An 8,888-nucleotide genomic window follows, 5' to 3' on the forward strand; every position below is an offset into this window, starting at 1 on the left:
TGACTGGGATTTCTAGGGTCCTTTATAAGAAGAAAAGCGAGAAAGAAAGGATGAAGGAGAGTTTAAGTAGCGAACGAGGATAAAAACTGAGATAATCTGCCTATGCCTCCTTAGCTTTTCGGCTTTGACCTTCCCTTTGGGAACGGATCATGAGACCATCATCATCATAAAAGCAAGGAACTCTAGCCATAGATATGAAAGATCAGTGGCTCCAAGAACTTGATGAGAGAAGCAGGGAAAAATAGAGAAGGAAGCCCAATCAGATGAAGTTCACGAGGTGATGCTCGCCGACGCGGCCGAAGAGTTCGATGATGGGAATCCATGGTTTGACGACATCAAGAATTATCTAGAAGATAAGATGGATCATTCCCTAGTTTGCTACGGTGAGATGACAAGAAGGCAATCAAGCGGATGGCGACGAGGTACACCCTAAAGAGGAGGAATTTGATATCGATATTCATACAACGATGTCCTCCTGAGATGTGTGGATGATAATGAAGCCCTGGAAGAAGCTCATTACGTGTCTGTGCCGGTCACGTCAATGCTCAGATGCTGGGCCAAGAAGATCATGAGGCGAGAGCAATTATTGGCCCATACTTTAAGAAAAGAAAGAAGACTCCGAGTATCTATGTTCGCTGCAGTGTATCAAATGCGGATCCATGCTCCCAGACATCCTCACTTCATCCTCTGACGTCACCCTGGCCATTCTCTATATGGGCCTTAGATTTGATTGGGCCCCTTAAAAGCACAGTTGAGAATACCAATCGGCATGCCTTCGTCCTTCACTGCTACTGAATACTTCAAAAACAGGTGGAAGCCGAATCCTCCAGTACATGTCAAAAGCTTCTACACTCGTGCGGTTCATTAAAAAGAACATCATCACTCGCTTTGGTGTACCCAAGATGCTTGGGTAACAGATAACAGGGCTACAGTTCTTCTCATGCGAGTTACAATAATGAAATTATGTGACAGGGGATTACATTTAATTTTTTTCATTAATCCTCACCCCAGGGCAATGGTCAAGCAGAGGCTACAAACAAGACAGCTGATGAAAAATAATGAAGAAGACGTTCGAAAACTCATAAAAGCGTCGATTTTCCCGAAAAATTCTTGATGCTCCGAGGGGCTTCTCGAACTTCCATCCGCACTCCAACCGGTCAAACCCCATACGCACTCACATACGGAATGGAACATATGAGATCTTGATTCCCTTTCTTAGAGTTGAACTAAAAAATTCATTAAGATGAAAAAGAAGCTCTTCTTTCTTCAGGTTTAAGGGCCTTCCCACGAGGGATAGCTCTGATTTAAGGAATGAGGGTTTTCCATTCCATCTAAAGGTCGGGTTCAATCGAGGTTAGCCCTGATTCATAGGATGGATTGGAAGTTTTTGGTTTTGACTGATAGATTTGAGGGCTCTATGTGGGTCAGCCTGCCCATGTCTGTCTGTGCTCGAGATACACAAAGGGGCAACCATGGGCTATATTTCAACTGATGGGCCTATTTTTCTAGCTCAAATTTAAGCGTTCGTTGTACCAGAGGGTCACTAAAACTAAAAAATTGCTCCATGCATTGAAAAACAATCCCTGTAGGACCATGTGTAGACAATACAAGATGATAGAAGTCTTGTTACGCATGCAGACCTTCTCTCGTCTTGGATTTAGTAAGCACTTAAGGGACAAACAAGGCAGTTACACATGATCTCATGGCCTACTTCTTCCTGGTCTCCTCTCCAGAAGGGCTTAAGCTGAGTCTAAGCTATTTTTTTCTTACTTAGCTTGGCACGGCAGTTGACGTCTAACTCAAAGCTTGGATGCACCCTTCCCTGTTCCCACTTCTCCCAACCCTACCCCACTTTTCTTGCAAAAGAAGAAAAATCCACCTTTGGAACTAGTTGAAATTCTTTTGTGATCAGCGATGTTTTCTCATAGAACTGCGATAGCAGTCACAATCTCTTGAGATGAAAGGCAAGATTAGCAAGGGGAGCTCACTATCACGGGGCTTATGAACATCTTTTTGCATTCATTTTGATCTTGTCTATTATTGTGAAAGAGTCTTTAAAGTCTTGAGTGCAGTGACTAAAAAAGATATTTCCATTTTTCCATGTGAAAGCAAAAACCCCCCTCGGTGCACGGGGTCCCCGATGAGTCAGAGCAAGACCCGGAAGATTTAGAATAAGAAAGAAAGAGGTAACAATACATTGAAAACAATAGATCTAACAAGCCAAACCCTAAAAAAAGAGAAAAAAATCTTTGAGAAAATCTCTATTAGTTAATTACGCTTTTATGAGCGAGTAAAGTGTAGCGCATACGAAGGCCCAATGAGGAGTTTAGGTAAGAATAGGGTGAAGCGGACCCATTTCAAGTACTATCCTCGGCGCAAAGCCGGAGAAAGAAATGGAGTGTTTTTCCAATCCGCTTGCGAGCGTCTGTTGTTTCAACAAGAGCTCAGTTATTTGAATAAAGAAGGTGTTTTCGTTGGCCTTGGCACTGAAAAAAAGTATGAAGGTTGAGATAGGGTTTCAAAGCTCCTATTATTGGATGTAGTCTTTGTTCCATTTTAAACTTCTGCTCTATGGGTAGGCGTGTCCTTGTCTCTTATCCAAGATAGAAAGACCTCTTTTTCGGTGGCTTAGCTTGAATTGGATTTATTTGAAGCCTACCCCCATCCATAAATGATAGATTGATTGACCCGCCCTAAAAGGGGAAACTTTTTCTCATATTGGATATCGAATAGAAAACGCATGCAAAAGGCATCTCTTTTCATTGCCCTAGCTCGGAAATGAGTACCTTCTCTTCCTGAGTACACATCGAGGAAGAGAATCTCTTTGGTTGCCCGACTTGGACTACGTATCGCATCTCAAGTACGCATGCAAAAGACTAACTTACCGAGGGACAAGAAAGACCACTTTTCGCTAAGAACTTACCATGATATCTTCATTTTACTTGTAGGGGAGGTAGAATAGAACTCACTGGCAAAAAAACGACTTGACATTTTTGCCATGCTAGAGCCGGGGTAAAGGGTGTTTGATCATGGCTCGAGCGAGATGAGTGTGTGACTATGGTGGGCGTACTTGACCGGTGTCTCCAGTGGCACAGATTGAATGTAGATATCATGAGCGAGGTGCAGGATACCGGGGCCGAGAAACCGGGCAAGCACTCCCCTAATGTGCCGATCGCTAGCGCATCCAAGGCCCTAGCGCCCGGCTCTGCTGGAGAGGCCAAGCCGTCACTTTGATGCGAGAAGTGAGTGCGTCTTGGTTTGGATAGACTGATTCTATGAATGCTTAGCCCTAAGAAAACAAGTGCTAAGTTTCATTTTCAGATCGGTGAATAAACCGAAAGAAGAGACCTTTCTCGCTCGGTGCCGCACTATACTCTGCTTCAACAAATGAGAGTTTTACGTGGGATCGGTGAACCATGCGAGTTTGGTTAGATGCGTGAGACGGAGGGCTCGTAGTACTTAATAAGTGCTGACTATGCGATCGAGCGAAGGAGCCCTAAATCGACCCTCCTTTTCTTTTTATTCAAAAGACACAAAAGCACAGTACAAAGAGATTCGACTCTCGGAAGAGACCTTATAGCTACCGATTACGGCATCGACCCTATCTTGATTAAGACCCGAAAACCTTATCTAAAAGTAGAGCCCAGTTGAAGCTGTCATTTAAATCATAGAATAGAAAAGAAACTTTTTAGGGATATAGATAGAGTCTCACTCGAGTAAAGAGAGTTATAGATTACGTAGAAGAGAATCGAGGTATGCAGCTACAAAATGCGAGCCGGCCGGTTCTAGTTAGTGGAAAGAATATAGTACTTTGAGTACTAACGCTCCCGGGCCCCGGTTTGCTTTTGCGTGCCCCACCAGTCAATCACATGTTGCCTACACTTTAGCGCTTGCCGCATAGATTCTTTAGATCTAAAGAATCCATGCTTCCCGGGAGGCGAGACTCTATCCGGATCTCAAAGAATAACGAGCTAGGCGGCGGTGGGCAAAGAAAAAGGCGAGCCGACCCGATGCAGGGACTTGGTGATACATTCTTCTTTCGAGCATTTTGCCAATAGGCGAGGGCGTCCATACGGGGGTGGTGCCTTGACTTTCAAATGGCAATGCACATTCTACGCGTGGGAGGGCCTTTCACGAAAACCAAACCCCCTCCCACGATTAAGTACCGGTTGCTTTGCTTGTGAGGACCATTTAGGGTTAGTGGGAGCATTGTCCCTCGAGTTCTTACCAACCTCGGTATGTAATCGACATCTAGCTTATTATCGGTAGAAGTTTCATGCAAGCGACCTCAGTTTGTCCATTTCTTATTCATTCGGGGTTCCCTTCTTTGGACTTGCGGTGCTCTTTTCTCAAACCCGGAACAATTCGAAGGTTAGGGAAGACCACACGGTCCAGCCGACCGAAGGCACTTTCTTCTTATTTATCCAAACCAATCGGTAGTTGACGATCGGGGCCGTGTCATTAACACTTATCTTTGATATCATCAATCGCGCTAATCTTGGTATGGAAGTAATGCATGAGCGTAATGCTCACAACTTCCCTCTAGACCTAGCCGTTGTTGAAGCTCCATCTACAAATGGATAAGACTTTTATCTTAATGTATATGAATCTCAGAATAATAAATACAATAAATAATGATGAATGGAAAAAAATAGAAAATATCCTTAAGCTAGATAAAGGGGGCGGATGTAGCCAAGTGGATCAAAGGCGGTGGATTGTGAATCCACCATGCTGGCGAGTTCAATTCCGTTGTTAAGCCCATCACATTATTGAAAAATTTACAAAATGAGATTTAAAAATATTCCTATTTATTTATGGCGACGAAGAAGAAAAAGCTTTTCTTCTCAAAGAGAAATTTCCCGCCCTTTTCCTACTTCTTCCAATGCATATAGCTTTCTAGATGTATATGATGATATCTAGAGCAGATGGATCTTATATGAATCGTATGATAAAAGTACCACATGAGTGGATATATAGGAATCCAAATCTGCCGAATCACTCATGTTATGATCTTCTACATCCTAGGTCTCCCGTTATATCATCTGGCTTATGTTCTTCATGTAGCATTCAGACCGAATGACTATATGAAATTACGTCAATACTTCCACATATTACGGGTAACGTAGGAGACATCTCTATTTTTCCCCCCAGGATCTTTATAATTACCACAGCTTAGCTTTCAATTCACCTTTGACCATCAAATTAAATGTGAATAACCCGTCTTCTTCTCTTTGAAACAAAGGGGTGCTTCCGGGTTACTGTGGGTGCTTCAAACAATTTTGTCTTCCCCATATTACCGTATCTCTAGAGTCAATAATTTTTCTATGAGGAACTACTGAACTCAATCACTTACTGCCGTTACTCAACAGTTTTCTGTTGAGGTCTGTCGCATAGAGTTACTCAAATTGGATCAGTGATTGATTTCTAAGTTTTGTTGTAAACCTAATTTAATTGGTTACTTCAATTACGTAAATCAATAGTTCAAACCGCACTCAAAGGTAGGGCATTTCCCATTGATATAGGAACTTCTGTACCAGAAACAATAGTATCTCAATTATAGCCTCTACGGGATGTCAAATATATCTCTTCTCACCATCCCCATAGTGTATGAGACAAATGTATGCATTTTCGATTAGGGTCGTATTCTATGGTTACGATTCTACCAGATATGTCTTTTTCATTCTGTCGAATATAGAGTTAACGGTATGAGACACTTATGACCTCCCCTCTATACCCTGTGGTAATGATTCCTCTGGCATTACGACCTTTACCACAACGATGCTGTCCATAGATCAAATTATTTCGTGGATTGGATTTCACTTGACTGTCCATGGCTCCATTGCGTGTGCTCGGGGTAGAAGTTTACTATAAATATATCGCCCTCTTCTTTATTAAATTAAGTATGCATTTTCCATAAAGTTCTTTTTCTCTATAAGAGATGGAATAGAATAACCCGATTGAAGGGTAATGATCATATATACGTAATGCATTGTATGTCCCATAATAGGTCCCATTCTTCTACCCTTTCCGGGGAGTCGATGACCATATTACCTTGACACAAAAGAAGAGTTCGACACAATGCTTTATTTACGTCCTAGTTGATTACGATTCGACATTAGAAATATATTGATTCTTCGCCAATAACCGAATATTTTTTACGTAAACACTTTGCATATTTTACTACATCCATAAATCATTTTCTTCCCCAATATCGATAAGAATTCTAGTTCTTCTTGTTCATATTTTATGTGCTATGAATATAACCATACCAATTCGATTATGTATGGATAATGAGATTCCATTGATACATTGCTAATTCCAATAGACTTATTGAACGTTCCCATTGGCGTGCATCCGGCGAGGGAATTGAACCTATGAATTTTGCCAATTATGAGTTTGGCGCTTTAACCATTCGACCTTTGATGCGCTAGCGAGTGAACTAGGTGTTTTTGTAGAGGCGAGGATTGGTTCAAGAAAGAATGTCAAAGAAAGGTGAGTGAGACTTCTCCTTTGGTGAGGCGGAGGCCCGAACAAGTTGCTTCGGAAGGGTATTTTTCGCTACGCAATAAAGCTAGGGTCTGATCGAGCAAGGCGTGAGTCCTATCTATCTACCTCTCCGAGACACAATATCTTGAGTACCTATGATGGTTACTACATCTACTGGCATGTGATGTTTGGACATAGAATTGAGTCCTTGTGAATGGGCGGAGCCAGGTGCTCTTATTTTACGACGGTAGGGACGATTGCTTCCATTATTGACAAGAAAGACACCAAATTCTCCTTTTTGAGTGCTTCAAGCTGCGGTATAGGGTAGAAGGAGCTGGTACGGAAAAAAACCTTACAGTATAAGGTTCGAAATGGTGAATTGAGGTAGAGTGAGACCGATGATCCTGTAGTAATTTGGCGGACCATTGAAAGAAAAAGGCTTGCATCTGCTCCCCCTAAACTATAACCGGTCCCATCTCTCTCCGGACCTAACGTGGTAGTTTTTCCATCATAGGGGCTTTCTATCTATAGATTAAGCCATTACCAACCAAGGATCCCATTCATTCAGAACTCGGTTGGTTTGCTTCCATAGATAGGCGGAGCATGCTTGGTTGACATTATAGCACATAGGCTTGACTCTACTGGCAGCTTCACTAATGCGTTGCATTATCGACTTTTACTACCGGCGCTTCATCTTAAGTGCAAAAGATAGGCTATAAAGACACAATGTTGGGAGTTCTTGTTCAATTCAAGGACCAAGACACGAGAGGAGTTCATAAGCGTGGAGATGTGTGCCAACTTCCAAGAATATTCAAGTCAATTTAGTAGTTGGAAGGGCACAAAAGGCAGCCACATCTTCATGTTCCTTCTCTTTGTGAAGATTGCAAGACCTCTCAAAGATACATCGTTGAAGAAAGCGTTTTATAGCCTACCACATGGGACGTGTGCCCGGGACATGTGGCCTCAAGAAGAGTGTTTCGGATCGCGTTTTTGTGAAAAGTACTACATCAATTTTGCCCTATTGGCGTGTGCCGGGACATGTGGCCTCAAAAAGCGTTTTATAGCCCTACTTGATTCAGCGACGCATGGAAATTCCTGCGACCAGCGTGGGCGCGTGAGGGGCACGTGGCGGGACGCGATCTAAGGCTTATAAATAGCCGTTTTGCCCTATTCTTTCTCATCTTTTGTGCGGCTTGAGGGGTGAGATGGCTAGGGTTTTTGGAGAGGAGGTCTTTCTGCGGCTTTGGAGGCGCTCGTCACCAACTTTGATCGATTCTGCTCCATCATAGCATCAAAGGAAGCCATCGGTGAACCTAGCTTCGGAGTGGGTCCTTTAAGGCGTCGAAGCTCTCGATCAAAAGCCATTAGTTTATATATAAGGTGGTTTATTTCTATGGTTTTAATGTACTTTCATTCATTGATGGTGTGTTTTTGTATGTTGCTCCATGGAGCTAAATCCCTAGAGGGTATTTGGGCTTGTGAACCCTAGGGTTCTCATCTTTTTGATGGATTTTGCTTAGTGTTTCTATTTAATCCGAGTTTCATTAAGTTTTAATCTTGTATTCTTATTGCTTGCTTGTTTAATTAATCCTTGTGGTTGATTGGATTTGCATGATCTATTACTTTGATGTGAGAGAGGTCTCCATTAGAGTTAGAACTTCAAGGTTAAAGAGGGATTGAGAGGGTAAGTCATGAGATAGTGGAGTGTCCCCTCTCCCTTCCGATTGAGTGTATTCTATCTACGTTCCCTAAGCTCTACGCAACCATATTTGGTGTGAGGCGTGAGATTGAGAGATTTCTCCACGGGACCTTGTGAGGGGGTTCACGATCCTTCACGGGGAATTAGGGGTTGGATCAATCTTTAGGAATCGGATACACCTCTTGGAATCCCTAGAGTGCTTTGTGGTCATATGTGGTGTGAGGTGTTGAGATTGAGCGATTTCTCCACAGGGACCTCGTGGGGAATAGTATTGGTGATCGGGAGGCCGTATTCGATTATATTTGGTTTCCACGACTTAACACTCATCATAGAAACACTTTTGCTTATTCGATTTTCCTAATACACGAATCTAGGGGAGCATTGCAGAATACACCACTTTTACTAATTGAGATCTCCATCCATTTAACCCTTGCATATTCATCTCGATATTCATTTCTTTTGCACATTAGATCACCACACCTTTCCATTTATCATTAGGGTTAGAAAAGGGAGAAGAAGTTAGTACTAGCGACCACTGTTCCTGTGGATTTGGAGCCGTGATCGGTCGCTTTAACCATTCGACCATGGATGCGCTAGCGAGTGAACTAAAGCTTTTTTTTTAGGTAGAGCCGAGGATCGGTTCAAGAAAGAACATCAAAGAAAGATGATTGAGACTTCTCCTTGATTGAGATGGGCCGAAAAG

Source organism: Dioscorea cayenensis, chromosome 9 (genome assembly GCF_009730915.1).
Source record: "Dioscorea cayenensis subsp. rotundata cultivar TDr96_F1 chromosome 9, TDr96_F1_v2_PseudoChromosome.rev07_lg8_w22 25.fasta, whole genome shotgun sequence".
In the NCBI taxonomy this organism is placed as follows: domain Eukaryota; kingdom Viridiplantae; phylum Streptophyta; class Magnoliopsida; order Dioscoreales; family Dioscoreaceae; genus Dioscorea; species Dioscorea cayenensis.